This window comes from Xiphophorus couchianus, chromosome 11 (assembly GCF_001444195.1).
Source record: "Xiphophorus couchianus chromosome 11, X_couchianus-1.0, whole genome shotgun sequence".
Taxonomy (NCBI): Eukaryota; Metazoa; Chordata; class Actinopteri; order Cyprinodontiformes; family Poeciliidae; genus Xiphophorus; species Xiphophorus couchianus.
The window spans coordinates 20,606,710-20,619,453 of record NC_040238.1 but is presented as its reverse complement, the minus strand read 5'-3'; the positions used below and the strand labels follow the sequence as shown (position 1 = coordinate 20,619,453).

The 12,744-nt window shown below is 36.4% G+C and overlaps 1 protein-coding gene across 3 annotated transcripts in view; it reads right to left on the bottom strand.

Annotated features, from left to right (window-relative positions):
* The window catches only part of npas2 (neuronal PAS domain protein 2), a 47,050-nt gene that overhangs the window by 24,236 nt on the left and 10,070 nt on the right, over nucleotides 1-12,744 (bottom strand). Inside the window, exon 1 of one of the 3 annotated variants that reach the window (XM_028031125.1) lies at nucleotides 4,312-4,840. The exons of 1 other annotated variant lie outside the window; for it this stretch is intronic. The gene's annotated coding sequence lies outside the window, so the exon portion shown is untranslated. Of the gene's footprint in view, nucleotides 1-4,311; nucleotides 4,841-12,744 lie in introns of those variants that run through there. One more of the 3 variants, XM_028031127.1, reaches the window with a different exon arrangement.

Below are 12,744 nucleotides of genomic sequence, written 5' to 3'. Positions count from 1 at the left end.
AAATCTCAACTTTATTGCTGCAACAATATAGGCAGAAAACTGTAAATGGCATAAATTGTCACAATCCAAATTCAAACTATATGGAATTGTGGTGTGATAGGTTTTCTTGTGTTCTTGAGATTGAACTACATTTTGAAGAAATGTAACATTTCACTCTAGCATTGTTGGGTTACGTTTTGTCTTCTCTTAAAACCTGCTTTGTTCTAACATTTGCTTCACTGCTCTGTTCTACACCTGCTTGCTGTCAGTCATTATTCCTCTGCTTCCTCTGTGTTTACTGCGAGTCGTTCCAGCTTGACTTGAGTAACCGTGGAGAGGTTTAACTCAGCTTGCCTTTGTTTGTTTCCATCGTCCGCTGTCCAGAAAACTGGAGACTGCTCGTAAATATTTGACCCTTGATTTGTTACCAAACTCTGTCTGATTTTGACCCCCTGCTCTCCAAATAAACCTGATTGTTTGGCTTTTACAGTCTTGTGCTGTCCTGTTTTTAGATCATTCGTCCTCGTCTCAAGATAACAGAAGCCAATACGGCGTGACTTTTCCTGGTAAGGCTACTTCTTAGGGTTCCAGATTTTAAGCTGTTTGCTTCACACCCAGTTTATATGTTTGAAACTCTTATTTTGAAGTAGAAAAGGAAGCAATACTTGAGGTACCCTGTTGTATCAACACAGTCGAACCATTGACCAACAAAACTCCATTACAAACACCTAAATAACATTTATTTAGGTAAGGATAAATAAGAATATTTATTTTAGTAGTATTTTTCTGGTTTGTTGTTTTGAAGTTATGTTTAGGCACAATGTTTTCCAGTAATATAAATACCCAGTAATATTTTTACATTTTCTGTCAACATTTTTAATACAAACAACGCGGTGGGCCGCCGGTGGGCCGCCGTGGCGCCCCGACCACTGGGCTTAGCAGGTTTTCTGGGGGAAATCATGTGTTATTTTACTTTTTTTTTTGTCTGGAGTGGACACCATTAATACAAATTTAGGATATTGTCATTGATCAAATTCGAGCTGGATAATTTTACACTCAGAGATGTATTAAAACTCTGTCTCAAGTCTATGATATATACTTTTGAAAACACAAAAAAATGGTGATTTAATATTGTTAGTGATTACAGGTTCTACAATACATTGTTTGAGTTTTGATTTTCCCCCAAAAAATTAAAAGGTCTCACTTAATTTCCTAAAAAGTCAAATGTGCAGCTCTGTATAAAATATCGTAAACAGATATAAGAATATTTCCAATAGTGTTTTTAAAGCGTGCTCCTACATGTGCTGGTCATTTAGTCATTTCTTGCTCATTTCTTCTTTGTCACCAAATAAATAAAGTCATACTATATGTAACTTAGGACATTTTGTACCATCCAAGTGACAATCCGTAAATCCCAAGAAGTAATTTTTACCAGAACTGTCAACTAGATCTAAAGTAATTTTCAATAATGTTTGATAATATAATAGTTTATGTTAAAAAATTGTAGCTATGTGACTCCAAAAAATCTTTTAGTTTGATCAGAGGTATGTCCTATTTTAAAACGGTCAACTGATTCACACTGGAATCAGAACTGAAAAAAGTTTTTGATAACTATTATACAATTAAATGATACCTGATTTAAGTGGTTTTAGCACATTAAAGCAGAGAGACACTTAAGTACTGAAAGAAATAAACTGATATGTAATAGTGTATGAGAATAAAACAGAAGTAGGAAGGGATGTATGGTAATAAAATAGAGGAGTAAATAAGCAAAATGGCATCAGTTTGTCATCTGACATCTTTTAAAAGCAAGATCAGTGTTTCACATTATAACATTATAGATCATAGCTGTAATACTAACAGGCAGTAATGGAAACCATTTGTAAACCTAACAATACTCTGCAGTTGGCATAATTAAGCCACAGATGAGAGATGCTGGGAGAAGATATTTCCTGTAGCTGCCAAAGTCAAAACAACTGTCTAACATCAATGTTTGGGCTGAATCCAGCAAGTCAAGTCTTCGCCAGCCAATCAGGATCGCAGCTTCAAGGATTTTCTGCCCCATGTAATTAAGTACAGATTTGATCAACACTTGTCTTACATTTGCATACTGAAAACCAATACATTTCAGCTGTTCCACAACAACTTCACACTAAGCTCGATGTCACAAGTAACAAGGTTTGAATATATGACAGTGTGGGGGAAAAATGTCAAGTTTTTTAACCTCACAGTGGCTGGAAAAGCTTCAGCGCAGATGGTGTTTACACTGTAATTCAGCTCTGTGCAGTTTATCTTTAGTCTGTAAAGACAGGGGAAAAAAACTACTTTGTTAATTTGTATCAGATTAGATGAGAACAAGGAAGGCTTTTATTCTTATAATTTATCCACCAATTAACAAATTAAAATAAAGACTTTGCTACATCTCTCAATAATGCCCATTTAAAGATATTAGAGAAAGAATTTTAGTGCTGAAGCTTTGCCTATGAAGAAAGCGATTTGTTTGTGTTTTATTAGTATTACAAAATGTATGCTGTTATATTCCTGGGTTAATAGATCAGAGTATATTCAATATTTATTGGCAGAGCACAACTTACAGAGTGCATTTAATTTAGTGGCAACAAATTTATCACTGTCAAGTCACTGTTTCCTATTCATCATTACAAAATAGCAGAATCTATGGTGAGTTAGCATTCATGGTAATGGGAATGAGTACATTTGTTGTTAATGTTTTTGCAGTATTTATTGTTTTTAGGTTGCTAGACCTAGATGACCTAGCTAGAATGGCAATAAATGATACATACTTCCCTTAAAATAATCCAGCAGCAGTGTGGCAGGTTGTAAATGGTGGCCCAATCAACTGCTAATAAGTTAATCACTAGCGAAGAAATGTAAGGCACTGGTGTCACATAATTTAAAGCATATTCCAAGATAGTTTTACGGTACGAAAACTCAACAAATATCTTGATGCCAACAGCATGCAGATTCGCCATCCAAGTCGTTTAGTAGTTAAAGAAAAGGAAAAAATAAAAGCTAGTCCAGATGATAAAAATAAACCATATGAAAATGAAATATCAAGTGTCTTAATAAACACTAACTAGGCCAGGGCAGGCTGTGTAAAACATATTTGATAAGTAGAAATTGTTATAAAATCTCTTCATGTTTTTTATGTATATTTTGCCATCTTACTATGTAAATCAAATCCCGAGACACAAGGAAAAAATGTTCCATGGGACAGAACATTTTGTGGAACAGTAACACAGTGAATCATTCACAACATGGTGGTGACAGCATCATACGGTGGGGACGCTTTCAACCAAAAAGAGAAGCTGGTCAGAGTTGATGAGGAGATGGATTAAGCTAAATGCTGGGCAATCCCAAAAGAAAACCTGTTAGACATTGCGAAAGACATAAAAGTAGGTCAGAGGTTCGCCTTCAAGCAGGATAATGACCCTAAAAATACAGTCAGAGCTACAATGGATTGGTTTAGATCAAAGTGAATTCATATGTTAGAACGACTCAGTCAAAGTCCAGCTCTAAATCCAGACGATAATCTACCACAAGACTTTTAAACTGCTGTTCACAGATTGCTTTCAACAAATCCAAATGGTTTTTTTCTTATGAATGGGTATGAAATTTCAGTTTCTAATTTTGAAAATGATGTATTCCTTTTCTTTCATCCCACAACTATGTGCTACTTTGTGTTTGTAACGAGACAAAATGTGTAAAAGTCCCACGATTAAATAGTGGAGGAGTGTAACTGGCGACTGAAATCGGTTTGAGCTGATCAACACTAAAAACGGAGATTAAAAAACAATAAATGTTTTTTTAAAAAAAACATTGCAAAGCTTTGAAAATCTCGTACTGATTCATCAAACAGTGGAAAAATATCTCACAGTGAACTAATACACAAATAAACTGTGAAATCCTGCAAATCCACCGCACCAAAGCCCCTTGAGAAATTATTAAAAACGCATTAGTATTCTCGCAATTTCTTGAGCTCCATTTGTGTCTGTCTATGGATGTCAAGCGGGTTACAACGTGGAAAAAAATGGTTATATCAACCTTGAAACCAGGGCACTTGGAGAGCTCACAACACGTACGGAGCGTTCAGGAGCGCCCTGAAAATGTCGGGAAAAAACGAACCTCCTTACCACACTTTAAAAACCCTGAACGAGTGCAGTTTAGCTTCCCGGGAAATGATTAACAAGGACTAATCATGCGGTCGCCCACCTCTAATCTGGGAAGAGGCCACTCGTGATAATGTAAACAGTGTAAAGGAGAGGCGCAAGTATGACAGAGGTGGGTGAAACTGAAGGCTTAAAGCTTACATACCTGAAGAAAGAGTGTCCGGTAGAAATAAAGAGCTTCTCTTCGTCATTTTTGTTCTTTAAACTACAACATAGCAGCCGAGCTCAACTAGCAGCGGCTCATTCACCGAAAGCCTTCAATTGCATAACAAGTTATTAACGCGTCGTTATTAAGCACCGGCGTCCCTTCCTGCGTTGTTGTCACACTTATCCAAAAAAAAAAGAAAGAAAAAAAACCCCAACTCTCGGCTTATTTTAACTTTACCCCTCTTTTTTTAGTGTTTTCCGAGCTAGCAGCTGGATTTATCCGTCGGTTTTCCCAGGTACAGTACTCCTCATCCTCGGCTTGGCTGTGGCTTGTAAACAGGACCGGGCGGCTGGGAGAGAGCACAGAAAGTAGGTCAGCTGGTAGCTCAATACTCGGCTAACGACGACAGCGGTACATAAGCAGAGGTTGTGCAGCGCGACTGAAAGGAGGAAAGAAGGGAAGAACACTGCGCTGACAGGCATCAGCAGGGCAGATTGCAATCTTCAACGCGTGCTTAATGCATAAATAACACCAACCTTAATGTCATTACAGCGACTGTGCGGATGCACTGTACTGAATGGTGCAGTCTTAAGGGGAGCCATGGGTATAAGAGTATGTTTCATTTAGAGGGAAAAATCTGCATCAATTCAAATTTTACTTTATGTGTTTAAAAAAAAATAAAGTAGCCAAAGCGACTCCTTAAATAGACTTTTGAGGTAGGAAAACAATCTAGAGGCTAAATGTTGCCTCCCTCTTGCAAGACATTATTACCTGATTTTTTTATGAGGCAATCATGGTGTGCATATGTGTGTGTGTTTTGGGTGAGGGCAGACTAAATCAAAACCTGAAAAAGAAAGTAAAACAATATGCTAAAAACTTTTGTTTCCCATGTGCACTTCCTGTGTGTGTGTGTGTGTGTGTGTGTGTGTGTGTCTGCTTTAACAACTTCCTGGTTGCTTTTCCCTCTGACGAAGTCCCAAATGTGGGTCAGCAGGCTGCATGACTTATTGGATTTAAATATTTTGCCTCTGTGAAATGATTACACAAGTGAGCAGTCAAAGGTCCAGGGCCTTTCAGAAAGACCAAAAGAGATCACCTTACAGATAATCTGTTTACTTTGAGAAGGAGATAAAAGCTTATGTAGACTTTCATGTCTGTGATTGTTACAATAGTTCCAACAGTGGAAGAATATTCTCGTTAATATACATTAAATTAGTCTTTTTGGCTAAAGTATTGCTGAAAATTGTATTTAAGAGGAAACATCTTCTGTAGAATTGCATTTTCATGCCTCCTTGCAAAAGTATCCAAACCCCTTACTATCAAAATCTGAAAAGTGTGGCTTGTATTTATCTTCTGACCTTTTGGATACTGTCTTAAAACTATTAGTTAGTTAAGCTTGTTTATTATTAATCTAATAAAGCATCTACATTTAATTAGAAATGAAATGTCACATAAACTGTATTTACCAGTAAAATTAATTTTGATGGATGTTGTTTGCACTAGAGTTTTATTTTTGTTACTTCTGTCTAAACTCCAGATAAACTGAAGTGCACAGTTTGCGGTTGTACAATAACAAACGTTCAGAGGGTTATCGATACTCTTATCAAGGAACAGTGTAGAAATATAATTTTATTCCAATTTTTAGATTTCAACTTCTAAAACATTTTCAGGTTGACTGTCCAGGCCTTATGAGAGATTAGTGAAGAAGCAGAGCTAAAAGTATCCATGTCATGCTATTTGCGGGGACCTCTAACGCTGCAGCGTAATTGGGGCTTACCTCGAACTGTCTGCACAGGAATAATAATAACTGCATTAACCAGCCCGAGAGTTGTAGTTTATAATGCTTCAGATGTTCTTAATATTCCCTATCTGCATAATTTGCATGATATAAATAAATAACTTCTAATAATCAATTTTCTTCATGTAATCAGTGGAGAACTGCTGATATGTATGCTATTGGCAGTGCAATAATGCTAACTATTTTATTGCAAATTAACCTTTCACTCCAAAACAGATCTCTGCTCATGTTTTACACAGTTCCTACGTCATTAGACATGTGCACTCACTGAACAGATGAAATTATTCAATTCAATTCAAAAATACTTTATTGATCCCAAAGGGAAATTAAACATATACTCACAAAAATGTAACACGACTTTTGTTGGTAGATTTTTGTTGGTAAAAATGTTTAAACGACTCCCAATCCACAGATACACACAGGTTTGTGTCGGCCATTTACTAAAAATCCTAATAAATCTCATTGATGTTTGTGGCTATAACATTTGTACTGCATCAGAATACCATCAAACAATATTTGATCCTACTCAAAATATTGTTTTGCAATGAAGAAAATAGCAACATTTTATAGCAACTTGCTTTAGTGCAAAGATTAAAGCATAGAAACATACATGGACTATTCAAGCTGTAGAATAGTATAATTTGATGCCGTAGGTCAAATTATTTATATTAGTTTGACCATTAAATTGTTCAGTAAAGTGGAACATCTTGGTAAAATACAACCAAGTAAGAAATGTATCCCATTACAATCAATAAGAAGAACAGGACATAAAGCCCAGCAGCTCTTGGTTTGGTTTAAAAGCTGCTCCCAGCATTGCTGTAGGGAATAGTCTGGCTTTACTATAACTATTGCTTAACTACACAGAAAATGTGTTTTTTTTTCTTCATAGAAATGGACAATAGCAGCCATGCAAATTTAGTGTCTGCTTCGGGCTCTGCCAGGCCTCATTATTTAATGTTTCATGATTAAAGTCTCTCTCCAGATGTTGAAGGATTTCATCACGCACAGCTGAGGCTTCGCTAAATATGCATGCCTTTACTGTCAATAGCCGTCGTAATGTAAGAACTCACATTTTCCCTTCAGCTGATTCAGACTGCAGATGTCTTATTAGTCTGATGTCGGGTTGGAACCGCGCTGCGGTGAAAGTATGTTGCTTTTTTCTCTAATTGTTCCACCTCCATCTGACGAATGATTCTATCTTTGTGGTCTATTGCCTCTTGAATTATTGATAGTGCTGATTGTGTTTAAAATAATTCACTGTGAGTACACCATTCCTGATGTTATTTAAATTTTTTTTTTCTGTTGAATTTTCTCAAATGTATTTATTGCTGCATTGTTCTGGGCCAAAATTTATTCTTGCTAAATGATAAACACATAAAGAAAAGATTCACATGGTAAGACCATCAGTCTCAATAAAATGTAAACAAACAGAGGTATAATGAAACCAGTTGTTCTAGTTTCTCACATATCTTACAGACCTGAAAATCTGGCACGATAAACAATGAGGACACAAAAGCCATGGGAGACGCCAAATCGGACTCGTATATTTTGTTTGTAGGTAAACAGCAGATTTCAACATAAAACATAATTGTAAGATATCTAATTCTACTTTGTACCCTCCCAAAAGAAGCCGGTGTTTGTGGCACAAAGAAAAAAAGAGAATCAAAAAGCATCTGTTGAAAGACTGCGATGACTCAGCCTAGACATAAAAAAAAATCTATTTCTACCAAAGTAAAAGATAAATTTAAATGGTTTTATAAATGCACCACAGTCCTCAGATGTTCTGTTCCAAAGAAGAAGACCAAGTGAGCGCAGAAATATTCCAGACTTTGCCACCAAACCTTTTAGTTTAAAGTGTGGATAGGTCTTTTCGCGTATTTACTGAAAAGAAAGGAGTGGCCGGAGTAGCGCTAGAGCTACTGAGCAATGTGTTTACATACATTTAAATCGAGATGGTTTTCATATCAGCACAAAGCCAGTCATAAAGGAGCCTTATCCACCACTATCAACCTTCTAAAAAAAGGTCCTGAAGTGATTACTACTCTGGATTTATTTATTTTTCATACTGAAACAAGCTTTTTCCCTACACCCACTCTGTGAAAGAACATCTCTTGTAGAAAATCTCTAAGAGATCATGTACAACTTCTAAAAATGTTTATTATTTCCAATTGCTTAAAAAAAAACTAATCCGAAATGTTAATTTACTTTTAAGACACTCTTAATAGTGTAATTTAACACATATTTTGGAATATCTCAAAATAGAATTTACTTAAATAAGATAAACAGTAACATTTTCTGTGAAACGTAGTCTACTGTCACATCAATGAAGTATTTGTATCACTTCTGATTTCATCTTTATATAATTGTCTGATCTTGTTGGGCTGAACGTTTGGTGCTCTGTACGTAGCATTTGATGCCCAAACGTAGCACAAATATTTACCCAGAGGAAAGAGCTGGATACATTGTGCATATTGACGCCATGTTGCATCACGAATAATGATTGGGTCACTGCTTTGACATTTGTACAGCATACTTTCCGTATATCTAGTATTTTTGAAATCTGATGTTCAATTATTCTATCTTTTTGGATGTTTTCATGCTGGAACTTTGTGTACAGAAATTGCTTTGTCTTAGAAGTTGAGAGCACGCTATTTCCAAGTTAGAAAACAGTGTTTTTGTGCTTATTTTGCAATTGAGAGCTTTGAAAATCTGTTTTCTGGCCACAAAGGGAACACACCATTAAACCCAAGATGCCCTTTGTAAACTAAAGTTAGTTATTTAAAATTCAAAAATTTTGACTGAACAGAATACGTCATCCAGGCAGGCTAATTGATATTTAAAATATACTTAAACATCATCCGTGCTGGTTTAATTCACTGCATTGTAAAGAAATATCTGATATAGTATCAGATTGGTATCAACAAATACTTTGTTGATTACTTGGTTATCAGTATCAGTATGTTGAATCCAGTAAAGGCAGAAATTAATATTAAATAATCAGACAAAAGTGGAAGAGAATCTCACTTCACAGTATTTCACAATGTGTTTCACAACTCTGATCTTTTCCAAATCTAAATATAAAAAGATTTTATAAAGAGTTGTGCATCAGAATAACTTTACCATCTGTGTCCAATCCTAATGATCAGCTACTTCCTAATATGACAAACTACAGTGGCGGTCACCATCTGAAAGACAAAGTTACTGGGTTTTTAAAAAAAAAATCCCTTAATCCTTTTACACTTTGCAACAACTTTCTGCAGGCGGTGAAACATTACCCAACTACATTATGGACGTAAACAGCGCCAGGGCGTTGATATAGATTTATTCCTAATTAAGGTTGGCTGCTGTGCCAGCAACCAACAAGTGTGAGACATCTAAGATTCATAAAGATCTCCCACATTTCACTGCATTATTCACCGTCCGCCTACATAGAGATTAGTTCTGCTCTTTTATGTAGGTCATGCTATTGGATAATGAGATGACATTTTCTGCTCATAAGAAGGCATCGCCGGATAGTAAATGCTCATTGTTGCCTCGTGCATGCGTCTTTTACAATCCTTCATCCAGACTGTTTGCAGTTACCGCAGTGAAAAAGGGGATTATTTGTTTAATTACTGGGATATTAAGCCATATTGCCTCCAGCGACATCTGCGGCGCTGGTATTGATGATGTCACGGCGGCCCCTGAGCTGAACCGCTGACTGTCATTAATTAGACTGGCACGGCTGTTCACTCTGTGTTCCCATGGTAACAATGCACTGTGTCTACTTTCTCCTAACCAAAGCAGCCATGTCCATCAAGCTGCTGGTTTCCATTTTCTTCAGGTCGAGGAGATTTTTCATCCATAGCTCAGAAACTCATTTACCTCTCTGTTGAGTGTTAATGAGGTGGCAGGAGAAAAAAAAAGCTTTCTGCCTCTGTGATCTGACACCTTTAACTCACCGAGTTACTCCGAGCTCTTATAAGGTTTTCCCCAAAATAATATTAAGAACAAACAAACAACGGAGCGCGCTGTGCTGAAACTGACGTGGTTATAAACAGGCTTAGTGTTTCATGTTCTCTCTTTTACAGTCTGTAAAGTTCAATGTTGATGTTTTACTTTCGTCACTGTGGAAAAACTGGGAACACTTCATGCTTCAAACCACTGAGCTATATCTTCTCCCACAAGGACAAGAACATTACATCAGAAGCCAATTCTCTCCCTGCATTGACCAATAAGAAATCCACTTAAAAACAGAAAAAGGGAACCTTTGCCTTTATGTAACCATTCTTTAGTCCAGTTCAAGCTAGCCGATAGTGAACTACAGTCTGCTCTGTCTCATAAATGGAGCACCGATAAATAAAAGCCGAGACTTTGTATGCTATATTTTCCAACACAAGAAGCACTGATCAGTAACACGACTAATTATTATTGCATCGCCGCAGCAGCGCAATCCCTCAAGTATTGTCAGTCTTAACTAAGAAGCAGCTTCAGGGTAATCTTCCACTGATAACAGCTCAACTATCACACCGTCTGTGCTCCATTCAAAACACAAATCTGCTGTTAATAACGAAAGAACAAAACAGATTTCCATTATGCATGTTTTGTGAATAAACAATTTCTTATTAGAGGCATCTGTCAAGTAAAAACACCTCCAACAAACTGCAAGCTCTTACATGTGAAAATATTTGTTAGCAGCCTTGGAAATGATGTAAAGGCCTTAAATTAAATTGACCTTCTACTGCTGAAGCAAAATTGAACACTGAAAATGTTGAAATCTAACTTTTAATTTGAGCACATTCATTCAGTTTATGGGAAAATAACTTGTTTATCAAAATAACTTTTGGCACAGAAGCGCTTCAAGGATGTTCATTAATAGAGACCAGCAAGTCTGAGAGTGTAACATCATTATTCACAAAAATGAGTGATTTACCACACATGAGCTTTTAAAAATAATGTTAGAAGTTGCAACAGAAATAAACAGGGTGAAAAACAACATATGAAATACTCCTGAAATGTTAAATATATTAACGTTGTGTGATATCTTTTCAGTTTTCTTCAATTTTTAACTTCTATCTTAAAAAATTATACTCGCCTAAAGTCGAGTGATTTATTCTTTCTCAGTGGGACTTTTATAGGAAAAACTCTTGATGAGTTTTGTGAAAGCGGTTTAAAAGTGAGCATTTTAGTAAAAAGAAAAAAAAAACACTCCAGGTGGAATAAAAGAACATGTAAGCATTAATGTCCACTGTTAAGTGATAAAAATGTAATGCTAACTCAAAAAGCTCTGATGACAAAAAACATGTGAGACTACGAATAAGAAAACTTGTTCTTACAATTCAAATGGATGTGGTTTACAAGATTATTTCTTTAATGTCTCTACAGGACATTTATCCAAAGCATTAAACAATGGTTCATCACCAGACACCCAATCATCTTTAAGTACTCAAATTAAAGGTTGGACTCTTCTAGACTGTTTGGTGTTTGATCCAGCCACTGCAATAAGAGAAGGCTTAACTTTAAGTTTTTTATATCGCTATATACCAGCTGTGCCAATAATTCTGTTCTCTTTGGTTGTGCAGATTTCTTTGGCAGATCCCATGTTTACTCTCCGGTGATGCTCTACCCCCCCAAAAAAGCTGTTTAATTACACATTTACCGCATGGCACACAGAGCCACTGTGGGTGGCCACATCCTTTCAAGTAGACCCATAAAACAAACATCCTTTCACCAGGTGGAGGGCACTCTTAAATTTCCTCAAAATTATATTCTTTCGACAATTCTAGATGAATTACCAAAATTATTCCAGCCTGTTTTTGTCTGCTGCTACTGCTTGGTGGGGAGGAAAAAAGTAATTACCTAGCTCCTGATTCTTAAAGGGCCACACTCACTAACAAAACTAAAGCAAATTTTATGACTATATTGCAGGCAAGATATCGCTGGTTGTTAATGTTATGATTGACCATTCCAGTAAATGTTGTTACGGATCATTTAAGCGTTTGGTTTTTGAGGATTTTATTGTGTACAATGGGTTTGTGTCTTTACTCACCAGGACGCCTTCATAAAAAAAACTAAAAAAAACACTTCAAATCATAGGAGTTTTCATTTTCCCTGTTAAATAAAGGCACTGTTTGAGCAGATATGTAGGTCACGATTCTAGGACATGAGTGGAAAGGGCAATGCAGCGTTTTCTCTACTCACTGCAGCCTTTAGAAAAACATTGCAGATTATATCTTTGATTAAATTCCTGCCAGTGGAAGAGTACCACGTATCATTTCCAATAAAAGGAAACAGTGTGAGCTAACAGGCAGAATAACGTCAAAGTTGTGGAATCATCTGTGAGTGTTTGTGAAACCATAGCAAGTCACCCAGTTATTCTCAGATTCTCCGGTGAACTCCCAACAGCCCTCTAGCAAGGAGACGATGGAAAAAATTACCTTATGTCTCCATTCCTATCTATTGCTGTTTAATTTTCCTTGTTATGAAACACAGCCGTCCACTTTTCCAAAGCTTTTCCAACCAAACACACAAACTCTCTCTCCCATTACGATTCAGGTTTCTCCGAACAGAACGAGAAGCAGCATTTAAAAAATACAAAACAAATTATTCTATCTTAGAGAAGTGAAAAAAATCAGAAGCTTTGAGATTTTGTT